Source organism: Coregonus clupeaformis, unplaced genomic scaffold (genome assembly GCF_020615455.1).
Source record: "Coregonus clupeaformis isolate EN_2021a unplaced genomic scaffold, ASM2061545v1 scaf0034, whole genome shotgun sequence".
Lineage (NCBI taxonomy): Eukaryota > Metazoa > Chordata > Actinopteri > Salmoniformes > Salmonidae > Coregonus > Coregonus clupeaformis.
Genome location: NW_025533489.1, coordinates 322,420 through 339,491, shown reverse-complemented (window position 1 = coordinate 339,491; position 17,072 = coordinate 322,420). Strand labels below are relative to the sequence as shown.

Here is a 17,072-nt window from a genome sequence, read left to right as displayed (position 1 = left end):
CCTCCCGTAGAAAATTAATAATCTTATTAAAGTGATTTTGATCTGCGGGGAGTGACGGAGCGAGGGGAGTGTGTGTCTAGCACACCGTCTCAGTGCTAACTGGATTATCTTGGTAATGAGTTTGATTTGGTGTGATACAGCATCAGTACCCATCTGGCCCACACCACATGAGCCCCACCATGACAAGATGTTATTCTGTTAAAGGGGCAATCTGCGATTGATACTTCTGTAGTTTGAACTGCAGATTCCCCTTTAACACAGAAAGTCACGGCGTTCCTCAAAATAAAATCATTGACATTTCAAAACAAGCTGGACGTGATTTTGATCATTAATTGCGATAGAGCAAAATGCTGTTAACATTTGGTGTTATTGCAGGGGACGTTTGTTCCATGACACTGAATTAATAGCAATGTACAATTTATAACTTTAATCATAACACTAAGTTGCTGGAATAATTGCTCTCTAATACTAATAGATCATGGGTAGACATTGGTCTTGCCATTACAGTGGTACAGGGAACAATAGCAACACAATGTTATGTTCCTAACCAAGCTAGATTCTAGACAGAGACTTTAAAGTAAGAGAGAGAGAATTCTCCTCAACGATCACCTCTATGGTCCCGCTTGTTGCTGCTACTGTGTTGTGGTGTTTTAACACTGTTGTTAATCACAGTGCCTTGAGGGTCATTCATCTGTCCTCACCACTCAGTTACTGCGGAAGAGGAATGCCAAGCCCCCGAGCATGCACCTTACTGCACTGTACTGTGTGTGTGTGTGTTTGTAGCTACTGCTTGTAAACATGTTTCTGTGTTTACAACCCCACATCACTATTTAAACCATTACAGTTCATGTCACCATCTAAGTGGGTGTCTAACCGAACATGAATTAAACATAAAATAGATCAAAGCAGTATCGGCGAAAAGGAAAATTAATATTCACAGTGTGTCAACGACTGACATTAGAATGGCAAATCAATGGTTAAAGCAAATCACTACTTTGAATGGAGAAAAAATCCAATCTATAGGTTTTGAATAATTAATTCTGTTTCTACTGACGATGTGAGCCAACTTGGAATGATGCCCCTGAAGGTTATCTCTATTAGACATACATTATCTCTAAATGATCGATCGCTTGAAAAAATCCCCAGATTGCCCCCTTTAATGAGCTCTTCAGTCAGTGCTTGTCTAAGGCACTTAATTGCCAAATGAGTTCCATGCACACTTAAGCATTTGACATTATTTAAATGATAGTTTGTCAGACAAGTCTAATTATTATTATTGGTAAAAGAGCAACGTCCATCCTCGTCGAAGTAACGAAGTCAGGGAGGTGTTCATTAGAGCACGAAAACGTTTTAAAACATTTTGCAGCGGAAAACGATTTTTTTGGACCTGTCTAAGTAGTCCCTCCCAGTTTGAGTCTGTTATCTTCCTTTTAGTTACTAATGAGCATGACCCATGCTTGCTTATTTTTCTAGCGACTACGTCAAAGTTTAGCCGTCTAGCCAATCTGCCTTGAGCCACCTTAGCCTGAGACATGTAGAATGACTCATTTCTACATTCCGGAAAGGATTTCAACCCCCCCCCCCCCTCCTCTCTCTCTCTCCTTGTTTTTAATTACATGCTATCCTATTCCTGTCTTAAGGCGTGAATTCCACAAGTAGTTTCAAGCCACTCAGATTTACCAGAAACTAACCCTCCCTGACTGAGGGGGAGTCTTCAATTCAATATTTTCAATCAAGTTTGATCTTTATCTCTGTTTCCCACACATGCACACACACACACACATACACACACACACACACACACACACACACGAGTAACACACAAAGGCACACACAGACAGAGACAGAGACAGACAGAGGCACATGCACACTCTCTCACTGTATTGTAACTCTCAGTAGGCTACTCATTGCGCTGCATTTTCAGCCTGCTCTCTGAGTTATCTCAGGACAGTAATTGAGATGTTATCTGCAGAGGGAGGTTGCACTCCAGGCATCACTCACTGTGTGTGTGTGTGTGTGTGTGTGTGTGTGTGTGTGTGTGTGTGTGTGTGTGTGTGTGTGTGTGTGTGTGTGGTCCCGGCACACAGCAGGCATTACCATTTGTGCTGATTCAGGCCTTTTCTACCACCCTCCCCTGTGTGATTATAGAATCTAACTACTATGGAGAGAGCTAGCCTGCATCCTGCATCAGCTATGAATCAATGAATAAAACGGCAACATTAATACGCCTGTTCCTGTTGCTATGTATATGTGCATTGTAGACAATAAACAATGATTACCATGCCATCGCTCAGGGCTGGTTGAAGTTTGACTTCCATTAGTTTCCTTTGGAAAATGTTAATGTCAGCAGGTCTGGATGGAGGTGGATGAAGGGGCCCTTGAAGCACTGAGTAAAGGCATGCTGGCTCAGATTAGAACGACCACTAACTCACTATGGCGCTCTCTCTCTCTCTCTCTCGGAGTATGAAAGGTACCGTATATTTTCACACAGAAGACACCAAATGGTCTATCCAATCTTAGTGTAGGGTGTAATCACAACGTCGTCAAGCGTCACAATGTCACGATCACAACGTCAACCCAGTTACTGGTCTTACCTTGGTTGCAGGTCTTCCCAGTGAAGCCGGGGTGACACTTGCACTTGCTGGGTCCGACGCAGTCTCCATGCTTACACCCGTGCTGGCACAGAGCTGTTTGGGGAGGATTCCCATAGATAGGAAAGAGGCAAGTGAGAAGAGCAATTTCCCGGCACACACTCAGAGCCTGTTTTCATAAAGCATCTCAGAGTAGGAGTGATGATCTAGGATCAGGTGCCCCGTGTCTATGCAATCTTATTCATTATGATCTAAAAGGCAAAACTGATCGTAGATCAGCAATCTCAGACACTTTATGAATACAGGCCCTGGTCTCAGATCAGATATGAGAAAGCGTTTAATCCTGTCCTGACTTGTTCAGTTCCTTGGGTGTGTATTACTGTTGATCTACTTAAGTTTATTAGATTTTTTATCAAATAATTTAGCAAATATTTTCTTACTTACTTTAAAAAAAATGCATTGTTGGTTAAGGGCTTGTAAGTAAGCATTTCACTGTAAGGTCTACACCTGTTGTATTCGGCGCATGTGACAAATAACATTTTATTTAATTTGATTTGTTGATCTACCAAGTAGCACAATGCAAGCACAATGTGTGTCATACTTGTTGGGATTAGGAGCGGTGGGAATTGTAGTTCAACAATGTCCAGAGATAACATTTTAATGTGAAACCATGTTTTCATATAACTTATAAACGGTATTACTGTACAGCACTGGCTCATTGGGAGGGGAGAACCCCTTTTCCTTGTTGATTTTTATCCATTTCAAACCGACAAGCCATAAGCTTGAACTTGGTGAGAGCACTGAAGTCTTGATTTTGGAAAATGGCCAACACAACTAAACGATACGAATAGCCTAATACCTCACTATTAGCACGGCGTTAAAGCACACAAAAGCAAACGCTTGCCTTGAACATTATGTTCAGTATCAGGCAGTAGAAACAACATAAAACAGTGAATATTTTCTGCCTGCTGGTTGTCCATTGTGTGAAGTGTTGTTTAGGCAGCTGAAGGCTTTAAGACTTGAGGGAATAGTAAAGCTTTACAGTATCTCTGTGTGTTCTGGTGTTGGAGACGGCTGCGTTCCAAATGCCACCTATTCCCTACATAATGCACTACTTCTAACCAGAGCTCTATTGTACCCCCACTTCCCAAAGTAGTTGCACTACATAGGGAATAGGGTGCCATTTGGGATGCAGAAACAGAGCTGGTGGCTTGCCCTGCTCTGCTTTCTGTTCTGTCTAACTGTGCTGCTCACTGTGTTCACTGCAGCATACTAACCGTGGCTGATATACAGGGCCTCAGCCAACTGGTACTAATTTCCATTAAAAGCTTCATTAAGTCTGTCATAATAGGGACCAATCAGGCTCGTTAATTATTCCTACGGTGGGAGTTGGAGACGGGGGGTGGGAGGTTATGTGTGTTTGTGGCGGGCGGCGGGGTGAGTGTGCGTGTCGCATCATGATTGGACACGTCTGGGTGAGCTCACTTATCTTGTCACAAGTTTGTTGTGCGCCTGATACCGTCATTATGTGGCTCCAGGTCATCTATAAATCACTGCTAGGCAAATCCCCGCCTTATCTTAGCTCATTGGTCACCATAGCAACACCCAGCCGTAGTATGCGCTCCAGCAGGTATATCTCACTGGTCATCCCCAAAGCCAACACCTCCTTTGGCCGCCATTCCTTCCAGTTCTCTGCTGCCAATGACTGGAACAAACTGCAAAAATCTCTGAAGCTGGAGACTCTTATCTCCCTCACTAACTTTAAGCATCAGTTGTCAGAGCAGCTTACCGATCACTGCACCTATACACAGCCCATCTGTAATTAGCCCACCCAACTACCTCATCCCCATATTGTTATTTATTTTGCTCATTTGCACCCCAGTATTTCTATTTGCACATCATCTTCTGCACATCTATCACTCCAGTGTTAATACTAAATTGTAATTATTTTGCACTATGGCCTATTTATTACCTTACCTCCATAACATACTACATTTGCACACACTGTATATAGATTTTCTATTGTGTTATTGACTGTACGTTTTGTTTATTCCATATGTAACTCTGTGTTGTTGTTGTTTTTATCACACTGCTTTGCTTTATCTTGGCCAGGTGTCGCAGTTGTAAATGAGAACTTGTTCTCAACTGGCCTACCTGGTTAAATAAAGTAAAAAAAAATTAATGTGAAGTACAATGTAGAGGTGCAGTGGGAGACAGTGATATGGAGACTCAATATCATGACTGATGCTTAGTGGCAATAGACAATGGAACTGTACAGAGGGCTATGAGCATTGCTTAACTATAAAGATATAAGCAAGCATGAAGAGTTTAATTTTGGCACTGAAAGTACACCCTACAGATGTAGGATCTTAATTTGATCACTATTTTTTTGCTGAGAATTTCCCTGCACAGCAGGAAATGTAAACTTGTAGTGTATTCAAGGTTTAAAAAGTATTCTAAAGTTAGTAATTTCCACTTTACATCTACATTTACATGTTAGTCATTTAGCAGACGGTGTTATCAAGAGCGACTTACAAGAGCAATTAGGCCTAGCTCAAGGGCACATCGACAGTTTTCACCTTTTACATTTCAGACTTGATTTTCCTTAATAGAAAATGTATCAACCCCTACAAAAAATGTATGTTCATCATAATCCACATCATAATTCACATTTCCTGTTGCTGAAGGATAACTTTCCTGCTGTAGCAAACTGCCTCAAATTAAGATCCTACATCTGTATATAGGTTACACAAAATGCCCATTCACAAAATGTCAATTGAAATCGAATTAGGTAGCTATATGAAGCGTATCATTGCGGCGGTTAAACCTTTGAGCATGGGGCATTGGAGTTGATAGAGGGATAGTGTTCATATTTCGGCTTGGAACATTGTTCATATTGAATTCACAAGCATTAGTGGGGAATCCTTCACCTGGAGGAGATAGCATCGTCTAGTCTCATTCTACTTTATTAGAATGTGTAATCTAATAGAAAAGACAGCGTTAGCCCACTTTCCAAACCTGGGATACACAGTATGAGGTAGGGTGTTAACGCGAGGATGCCGGTGAGCTGTGAAACCGCTAGATTACGCCGCTGATTAAAAACAAAAAAGGGGTTGAGTTAATTTGGCGGGGGGAGCTGACTCGGGGAAACGTGTAAAACTTAGTCCGTGGGACATTTGTTAGGTCAAGTACAAGTCCTTATCTGGTCAGCGATTCAGGCCGATTAAAGTCGATGAAATCATTTATTAATACAGCCGACACGGTCACTGTCACGAGCTGTGAGGGGTTTTATTTTACATTTTTCCACAGAGGTATGAGGACAAGCATGCTCAGAAGTAACCCATCCCAAGCTGTTGGGTTCAGAGAAAGGTTGGTATTTTTAAATCTGCGGTGCGGCCCAGGGAAATACCCTGTGTTCATTAGACCACATCAAACGACATGAGGAACTAAAAATGGCCACCGCAACCGTAGAGGAGCAACACATGGCCCATTTCAACGCGCTTCTCGTTCCCCGAATACCTACTGATGACACCCCTTCACACCAGTTTGCGTCAGGCATTCCTCTGGCCATCCATCCCTAGGGCCCATCTAAGAATCAGGACCCAAGTGTCCGGTCTGGAGCGTGAAGTCACGAGCTCTGCTGGTCAACTACTGCGTAGCAACCTAGTGGTGCCAAAAGCCCTGGTCTGCCCTAGAAAGCCAAAAAATGTACGGATGTTTTGGCCTCTAATATTAGTTTATTATGATCAAGTTCAATTCTGACGGTCGAACAAATCAAGATATTTAATTAAATAGTGATCCATTCTGACTACTACATTTGTCATCACACAAGACCAGGTGCTGACACAGACCAATCACGGGCCGGCAGGCTACAAGGAGGCTCACGCTCGGTTGAGTTGACTCTCTCAGGCAGGATTAAAACGACTACATCGACCATGATCCTTTGCTAGTTACGGCCACTTTCACCATGATCCTTAGCGATTTCTTGGTGCCATTCAGCCCCTTTCAGCAATATGGCACGCTTCAAATTCATATACTTCCGGCTTCATGCGCCATTGGGAGTTTTCCATAGGAATACGTGGATGCCGTCAGCGCTATCACTATCTACTGGTTTTAATGTCTATGCTGAGGATGTTGGTCTACTTTTGGTCTCTGCGGGTCCTATCAGATGTTTGCGGTCTTCATTGGAATGAGGAAGTATGCCCCAGCTAAATTTCGCTAACTACTGTAACTTGACAGTGTTTGGCAAAGACAGTTCAAATGTTAAGATACAGTATATGATATTGTCAAAATCGTTGTATTTGGGTAGAAGAAAAGCTGGATATTTTTATACTGTACCACTTGACATACAGTACCAGTCAAAAGTTTGGATACACCTACTCATTCCAGGGTTTTTCTTTATTTTTACTATTTTCTACATTGTAGAATAATGGTGAAGACATCAAAACTATGAAATAACACATATGGAATCATGTAGTAACCTGTTGGCTGTTGGACCTGGACCTACCGAGAACCCGATTTGTGTACCGAACCCTGCTATCCTCGACCACGCCTGCGGCCTGGGCGGACCATGACAGAGAAACCAACATACAGTACCAGTCAAAAGTTTGGACACACCTACTAATTCAAGGGTTTTTCTAAATTTTTACTATTTTCTACATTGTAGAATAGTAGTGAAGACAACAAAACTATGAAATAACACATATGGAATCATGTAGTAACCAAAAAAGTGTTAAACGAATCAAAATATATTTATATTTGAGATTCTTCAAAGTAGCCACCCTTTGCCTTGATGACAGCTTTGCACACTCTTGACATTCTCTCAACCAGTTTCATGAGTTAGTCATCTGGAATGCATTTCAATTAACAGTTGTGCCTTGTTAAAAGGTTAATTTGTGGAATTTCTTTCCTTCTTAATACGTTTGAGCAAATCAGTTGTGTTGTGACAAGGTAGGGGTGGTATACAGAAGATAGCCCTATTTGGTAAAATACCAAGTCCATATTATGGCAAGAACAGCTCAAATAAGCAAAGATAAATGACAGTCCATCATTACTTTAAGACATGAAGGTCAGTCAATACGGAACATTTCAAGAACTTTGAACGTTTCTTCAAGTGCAGTCGCAAAAACCATCAAGCGCTATGATGAAACTGGCTCTTATGAGGACCGCCACAGGAATGGAAGACCCAGAGTTACCTCTGCTGCAGAGGATAAGTTCATTAGAGTTACTAGCCTCAGAAATTGCAGCCCAAATAAATGTTTCACATAGTTCAAGTAACAGACACATCTCAACATCAACTGTTCAAAGGAGACTGTGTGAATCAGGCCTTCATGGTCAAATTGCTGCAAAGAAACCACTACTAAAGGACACCAATAATAAGAAGAGACTTGCTTGGACCAAGAAACACAAGCAATGGACATTAGACCGGTGGTAATCTGTCCTTTGGTCTGATGAGTCCAAATTTGAGAATGTTGGTTCTAACCGCCGTGTCTTTGTGAGACGCAGAGTAGGTGAACGGATGATCTCCACATTTGTGGTTCCCACCATTAAGCATGGAGGAGGAGGTGTGATGGTGTGGGGGTGCTTTGCTGGTGACAGTGATTTATTTAGAATTCAAGGCACACTTAACCAGCATGGCTACCACATCAATCTGCAGCGATACGCCATCCCATCTGGTTTGGACTTAGTGGGACTATGACCCAACACACCTCCAGGCTGTGTAAGGGCTATTTGACCAATAAGGAGAGTGATGGAGTGCTGCATCAGATGACCTGGCCTCCACAATCACCCGACCTCAACCCAATTGAGATGGTTTGGGATAAGTTGGACCACAGAGTGAAGGGGGAAAAGCAGCCAACAAGTGCTCAGCATATGTGGAAACTCCTTCAAGACTGTTGGAAAAGCATTCCAGGTGAAGCTGGTTGAGAGAATGCCAAGAGTGTGCAAAGCTGTTATCAAGGCAAAGGGTGGCTATTTGAAGAATCAAAAATATAAAATATATTTTGATTTGTTTAACACTTTTTTGATTACTACATGATTCCATATGTGTTATTTCATAGTTTTGATGTATTCACTATTATTCTACAATGTAGAAAATAGTAAAAATAAAGAAAAACCCTGGAACGAGTAGGTGTGTCCAAACTTTTGACTGGTACTGTACATGTAGCCCCCCCCCACCACATTGCTAGAAAAACATTTTAGCATTCCCCATCTTGACAGCAGAGTTCATTTCGTGCAATTCTACACATTTTGCCATGGGGCAGAGAGGAAAATTAGCTATTTTACAGCTAATTTCCTGTAATTCTACACATTTTGCCACAGGGTGGATTGAAATTGCATCCATTTTTAATATGATACAGTATCTGAGTGAGACTGAATAAGAAAATCAATGGGGCCCCTGGCGACAATTCGACCATGATTACTAAGTTTAGATAGCTAGCCGCTAGACTAACTTACCAATCTAAAATACTTTAGCTGACATGGCTAATTGAGTGACTGTCAGTGACTGACATAACAAGAGGAAAACTGCTGATGCACAACCACATTTTGTAATTGCACCTTGTGAATTCTACTATTTTAACGTGCAACAGTAAATCCCCCCCCCCCAAAAAAATAAAATAATAATCCTAACAATATATAATCCCTGATGTAGGCGTACCATTTTGAAGATTGGGAAGTAATCTACATTGAACCACAATTACTTTACATAGGCTCTTGGTTGATTAAGTTTTCATGTACTAACTAGACAGCTGTATATAGTTTCTATAAGGATATCAAACTGACAGGAAATGAATAACTAAACATTTAGTCATGCTGCTGGTGTGAACGGCAAACATCTCAGTCATGCTGCTGATGTGAACGCCAAACATCTCAGTCATGCTGCTGGTGTGAACGCCAAATGGTGGCTGCGGCACCAGAGAGTGCAAAATGTTCACAGAGTTCTCAAGCCAGAAGGGGAGGAGATATGTCTTTGCCAAGAGGATGAGGGAGGGGGGAGGATGGGGGGAGAAGGGGGGAGGTGACTATTAATAAGTCAGTGAAGTCAGGATTCAGACGATGTTTTTGCCTCACTGCCTTCAGGACCACATCTTGCCAATAATTATTTTAAAGAAATATGTGGAGCAGCTAACCTTGTGGCGGACACCTTATTCTCCCGACTACTCTGTGGGTTAGAGCGAAGACACCTGCTGCAAAACAAATGTGCAAACACAAAGAAAAGAACATTCCGGCAGGCGTTTTGTTTTGGTTGAATGAGAGAAAAGAAAGATGGCATGAGAGGCCGGAGAGCCGAGCTCAGGTCGCTTTTTGACGCAGTAGAGCATTCCTGAAATGATGCACACAGCATAGCAAACACCTAGAGTCTCACATTGCATGGTTACAACCACAGAGAATGGGCGTCGGATGTCACTTCCCCCTTCGCAACATGCAATGTAGCTAGTAGCTACATCTTGAATATACTACAAATTTAAATGTAAGCCCAGGTGTGAATCCCAACTTCCACTTAAGTCTAGTAATGCGTTGATGTCAATGGGAAACTAAGTGAAAATTCAACTTAAATGGAAGATAGGATGAGCCCCATAGAGAAGGAATGCTTCCCATCATGCAATGTTGCTAGTAGCTAATAGCTATGTTTGAAATACGTTTACAAATTGGAGTTTAGATACTTTAATTTGTTAAATTTATGGTCAAATAGTGCCGTCGTGTCCGCAGAGATTATGCATGGCATCATGCTGGCTAATTGCATATTTGTGGAACGTTCACATCACAAGCCGAGAGAAGAAAGCTAAGGTGTTTTCCACGCTTCTAACACACTGACAGGCAGCAGATTCTGTGGTTCAATTCAATTTCCTCCTCCATTCCTTTGATGGATAAAAATACCACCACCGTCACCACATTTAGAAGGAGGCCGCAGCATATTTTTCTGTGTCTGACAAATAATTGCTACAAGTGCTTAGGTATGAACAGATTGATATTTGACAAAGTATTTGATCCTTCCTATCAAAGATCAGACGGTCTACTTTGAATTGAAACACAATCTATTGATTTCTCCCTTTCAGAATCCATGTATTTCTTTATGACCTTCCCTTCCTTGTCTCTTTTACCTCATTATCACTAACAGATCAAACTACATGATTATGTTTCTATTGAATGGATCAGTGTTTTTTTGCATATCCTAACTCCCCCTGAGACCCCCTCAGAGTGTAGGGTCACGGCCAGGGTATCGGTTAAACTGTATCAGCTTACTCATTTTGTCACTTACTCATTGGCTTCCATTACCAATTAAAAGTCCTCTCCTAATCTAAGCTACTTTGTACTTCGAGAGGGAAACCGACTAAACAGTCTCGGGGACAACTGCACTGAAGATCGGGAATCCTCTTGGATTTCTTTCCGAAATCTGGGATCAAAGCAGTAAGAGAGTTAATTTGGGACTTTCCAGTTCGACAGAGAGAGAGAAGGAGAACGAGAGAGCGAGAGAGAAGAGAGAGAGAGAGAGAGAGAGAGAGAGAGAGAGAACGAGAGAGAGAGAGAACGAGAGAGAGAGAGAACGAGAGAGAGAGAGAGAGAGAGAGAGAGAGAGAGATGGAATAGGATGCAATTGAGACTTTGAGATATTTTATATAATTTATTTTTTAAATCACAGTCCGTCTGTGTAATTTGTCTAGTGTTGGTTTGAATCATTGCAGCTCTTTGTCATAATTTGAGTCTAATCCGAGAGCTTGTTATGACTAAACAACTAGGACGCGAGGGCTAAGAGAAACTTGTAGCTTTGCCAGTGATCTATTCTCATCCTGACAGTGAGTTAAACCTGAGGCACATTCGGATGTGTATGCAATCATCGGAGATATACTACAGATGCTTAACAAGGTAAATGCATCTCTGTTTATGGTGGCACTTGGTTAAAGTAAAGTAACGCCGCCTGTGATTTAAACCACCCAATCACATAACATGTCAGTGTAGTACCAATGGAGCTGGCCTATAATAAATCTCCAAGTCTGCTCTCACTTTCTCTCTCTCCCTCTCAGTTCTCGCTCTCTGTCCCTCTCTCTCTCTCTCTCTCTCTCTTTTCCCTCTTTCTTTCTCTCCACTCTCCTCTTTCCCTTTCTCTCACTCTCTCTCTCTCTGACTCTTTCCCTCACTCCCTCTCCCATCTCTCCTCTCTCTCTCTCAGTTCTGGGGACAGGGAGTTTTAAATTCTGGGCAGACCCATTCCAGTTCTCCATTCTTTGTGAGCAGTCACCCAGACCGATCATTGAACTCTTGCAGGGCTGGAGACAGCCAGAACCCAATAGCACCGCCAATCTAATCTCCGGGGCCGGCCCCAAAACTGCAGTGGTGTAATCTGTAATCCACGACGACTGGCCTCCCTCCGTCTCTCGAAGTTTAAATCAGCCCTGTGGCGGCATGATGGAGTTCTGATTGAGGTCTCGAGTGATTGGACTCATGTGGTACGCTTTGGTCGGGGGCATTTGAAGGTGTTAGCGAACACTCTGGTTTTCCTCTATGGCATTGATTTATCACAACGGCTGAGACGGATGGCTGGTGGAAAACGATATGGTTTCCTTCAAAAACAGTTGGTGGGTAAAAGTAGCTTTTGCCGAGATGGGGGACAACTCTCCGAGGTGAAGTCGACGTTTTCTCGAACTTGACATGGAATGTGTGAGACTCCTGATGGGTATTTTGAAACAGTGTTAGAGAACACCGCCAGATAACACACTGCTGTTTAATGAACAGAAACAAGGTCCTGTCAAAGGTATCTACTCACCCAAAGGACTTTAACATGTCAATCAAACATCAAGCGTAAACAAGGCTTCCTCCACTAATCCTTGTCACTGTAGATCTTGTCTATTTCTCAATTGTCTAGTAACTCTGTCCACTCCTCGCCTCGCCTCCTGTCTTCTCCTTCATTGCACTGATCTGAAATAACTGACCAGGTGAAAGACAGCCTTATGATTGGCTTGATTCCACCATATTGTTTTCACCTGTCAATTAATTTCCAATCAATGCAGAGGATGGCGCTAAACCCAAACAGAATAAAAAATATATTTTGTCTGATCAATGATGTCATTTTCTATCTACTCTAGAAACTGAGCTAACTTCCTCTTCCTGTTTGATCCAACATGGACAGCTGGGAGGACCTGAGCCAAGCCCAAAATGACCAGGAAGCAACACTTATTGAGTACAGTGATTCCTGCCAACACAACAGCAGAGCTCTTAGCTATCTAGCCTAGCGACATGTTGGGGCCTTGGCTGTCGCAAATAATAGCAACCGCAAATGCTTCCCATTCTGCTACTTTGTCTTGAGCCTCGTCTCTTGAGGTCCCTCCAAGCACAGTCTTGGTCTGGCTCTCAGTCTGAGTAGCTATGTCATTACCATAACTTGTTTTTCTCAAGCTAGGGTATATGTGAGAATGCAATTACCATATTCTGTTTTTCTTTTCACCTCAAATGAGGAGCGAGGGATAAAGAGGAGAGTCAGCTGGCGTTGAGGCAGAATGTTCATCTGACACGATAAGTGGACCTACAGGCACTAAGGTTACTCAACTCAACACTAACGCGCTCACCTAGTGGAGAAGGAAAGGGCACTAGGTCGACCGCTGTAACAGAGCGTCTGAAAGGAGGGCCTGATGCCAAACCTAAACCAAGTGAAGGTTACTGAGCTCAACACCCTCACCTAGGGGAGAAGGAAAGGGCACTAGGCGGGCCACCATTACAGTAGCCTGGTCCCAGGTCAGTATGTACTGTCTTGCTAGCTTCTCTGGTCATTGTGGGACAACACAAACAGATCTGGGACCAGGCTACCACAACAGGGCCCAGTGCCAAACGGAAACAATAGACCTTGAAGTGAAGTAAATACCTTTGGACAGGGACCAGCAGTGTTCCATTTGAGTTTTTGTCTAAAAAAATACAACATGAACAAACACCAAAAAAATCTAGCATGATTATAGCATGAGTCATGACAAGTGATTAGCAAAAAAACAACAACAACAAAACAGCTCAACAAAATACATGAGGTGAAAGGTTATGAAGGTGATATGAAGTATTATAACTATGACATGAAGCATTATACCCCCCCACCCCCAAGGCTTCTAGGTTAGTAGATTGACAGAGGCGGAGCCAACATGCAGCCCAGTCTCTCTCTCTCTCAGTCTACTCTCTACATGTTGTGCGTAAGTAAGCCCGTTGTGTCACCCATCACACTTCCGCAGCCGAAGCAACAGCTGTATCATCATGTGTGCACCAAGCCATGCAGTGTATCTCCCATTTGTCAGGCTGCTCGACACGTTCAGCGCTCCCTATTAATATCATTCACACATCTCTGCAGGATATAATTACACAGTATGGCAGCAGCCAATGCTTCTCTGTTTCCATAAGAGTCAATATTTGACCATAGGGCTAGATATTTTATTAAGGGTCAATATAATGTCAGATGGTGGTATAATGTAATACTGTAGCACTGTTAATTCTAGTAAAACGAGGTATATTGAGGCTAAAGTAGGCTCATTCTAGTAAAACGATATATATTTACAGTAGGGGCATCCTCTGAATCCATGACTGGGTTTACTCAAAATGTCACCAAATTGATTCCCTACACACCTGCATTTACATATAAATGACATTTACTAAATATACTGTACATTCACGGCAATCATTTACAATTATCTGTTTATATGGCTACAGGCTTATAATGGGAATCTGCTCATTAGAGCCTTATTCTCGGCTAGAATATATTTCCCCCAACACAGAAAACTCAACAGCAGCAGTGAAAATGTCAGTGTGTTTTCCAGAACGCGGTACAGAAAGAATCAATATTTCCCCCAAAGAATGTCCTGCTTTCACACTTTGTGTGTGTATGTCCACGTATGTGCCTATGAACGAGTGTGTGTGCCGTGTACTCGTTGGGAGAGTGTGTTCCAGAGCCCTTAGTTACTATATGTCTTCTACACTGGTGTTTAATCCTCTTTCTACACCCCAATTGTGGTTAGACCCCAGCAACTACACCCTGGTAACCCATGGCAACCCCTGTCGGTAACCCTGGTTGCCCCCGGTAACCCTAACCCAGCAGCGGGCACGGTAGAGTTGGCACTACTCACGTTGGCAGTGACCCCAGGAGCGCCGGGTCCATCCCCAGCAGCAGTCGATGCGGGCGCCGTAGCGACACAGCCCATTGGATGAGGCCATCTGCCGAGGCCACCTGTCAGGAGACAGCTCTATCAGTTCACAGCCAATTAAAATGGCCGAAGTTAAAAGCCAGCGGGGTCTGTTGGTTCTTGCCCACTCACCATGCCGAGAGAGAGAGAGAGAGAGAGAGAGAGAGAGAGAGAGAGAGAGAGAGAGAGAGAGAGCAGTCTCATTCAAAACAAAGCCCAAGGCACTGACTGACAGACAGACTGAATATGTGTTTGTTCATTCTTTACCCAGCACATAATTAAATGTTACTTGTTTTCCAAATGCTAAGCTACTCCCATGTCCCTCAGAATGTGTAAGGAAGGCAAACAAACTTATCTGTGAGCGAGCTGGCACAAAAAACACAGGGCGTTTATTTTCCATTGTCATCAACAAAACACATTTCCCAATCAGCATGTTGGCATTTATTGCCCAGGGGAGCCATGTTGGTTGGTGTGATGTCAGAGCTGAAGCCTTATGGGTGAGACTACAGAAGAACAGGATCCAATGTAACTAATATGACAAGCTTCTCTCCACATCAGTGATCACTGACACTTTAATTTGTGGGGCCAGGCAAAGACTCCCATAGCACAGAGTGAAGGGGTGTGTGTGTGTGTGTGTGTGTCAAGACTTTGTGTGTGTGCGTGTGTGTGTGCGTGCGTGCGCACGTGTGTGTGTAGAGATTAAACTGTGGTGAGTTATCATTGTGACGTTTATAATGTGATCACCCATCTTCAGACTGGGGTGTATTCAGTGATGTGAAATGTTCTGAACATCGCAGGTAGAAATAGAATGAATAGAGCTGACACGATGGCATGACAGACGGTCATATCTGCTCTGCACAACACAGTTCTATCTGAACGTCACAGTTGAACAAGCCCCTGCTCTGAGCGCCAATACCAAATAACGTAGAAGCGTCATGAGCATGGACTGTCTGTGTTCCAACGCCCAAATGAAACATTATCAGAAGCAGAATGTCAGAGCGTCATTTGCAATTAAAGAAAGTGGAGAATGGAAATGCCATCTTTCAGATATAGGAAAGAGAAAAAGAGGCTAGTGCCGTTTTCATCCTGGCAATGGGCTTGGCTGTGTTCTGTGACGTTAGCTAAATGAATCAGAGACAGTAGAAATAGAACGAATTGAGCTGGTATAATTATAAATTCTACATGACACAGAATCCTATCTGTTCTAGACAATTCATTTCTATCTATTTTGTAACGAGAGAGAGAGGGAGGGAGGGAGGAGGGAATCAGGAGCCCTGAACACAGTCCGATAGGAGACACATTGGGAATGTTAAGGAGAGAAATTGGGAGAGGAGAGGAGAGGAGAGAGGAGAGGAGAGGAGAGGAGAGGAGAGGAGAGGAGAGGAGAGGAGAGGAGAGAGAGGGAGAGGAGGGAGAGAGAGGAGAGGAGAGGAGAGGAGAGGAGAGGAGAGGATAAGAGAAGGAATTGATTGGCAGACATGATTGTGGACTGTGGGCCGAGTGTTACCGCACACACACAGCAGGCCCACTGACCAGATGGATCCACAGGTCACACACGCACACGCACACGCACACGCACACGCACACGCACACGCACACGCACACCGCACACGCACGCGCACACACACACGCACACACACACACACACACACACACACACACACACACACACACACACACACACACACACACACACACACACACACACACACACACAGAGCACCTGGTCAGATACAGGGTAGAGTCCCATTGCCACACAGCCTGCACTGAAAACACATAAACCCTCTGCCGATGGCTAATAGCATGCCTCGCTAATAAATATCAATATTGAACGTGGATCAAGGGGTGAAAAACATCATTAAAATGGCTACAGCATGATTAGCATGATGAGCAGGCTAATTAACACACATAATAACGAGGAGGAAGATTTGCTGGTCCATCATGGAGTTACTAATTTAAACATAACTCCTTGGCTGTTATTATTCAGGAACATTTTGATCCACTAATAGGGCCTAAAAGTGATATGATATTGCGGACGTAGACTCATCAACTGAGTGGGAGGATGATAATTGGTGCCTGAAGCGTTTTAGCAACACAAAAAAAAAGTGGTAGTGCAGTCGACCCTGTGCGGCGGGCGGGCAGGGCGGCACCGCCAACGAACGGGTGATGATGCAAATGAACTTTGAGCGGCACCTCAAAGAGACGTGTGATGCCATGCCAGTGGAACTGGAGGTGAGGTGGGAGGGAGGGAGACACAGAGAGAGAGAGAGAGAGAGAGAGAGAGAGAGAGAGAGAGAGAGCAGAGAGAGACAGAGAGAGAGAGAGAGAGAGA

The 17,072-nt window shown here is 43.3% G+C and overlaps 1 pseudogene; it reads right to left on the bottom strand.

Moving 5' to 3' along the window:
• Positions 1 to 17,072, bottom strand: part of LOC121556734 — a 55,333-nt pseudogene that overhangs the window by 32,075 nt on the left and 6,186 nt on the right.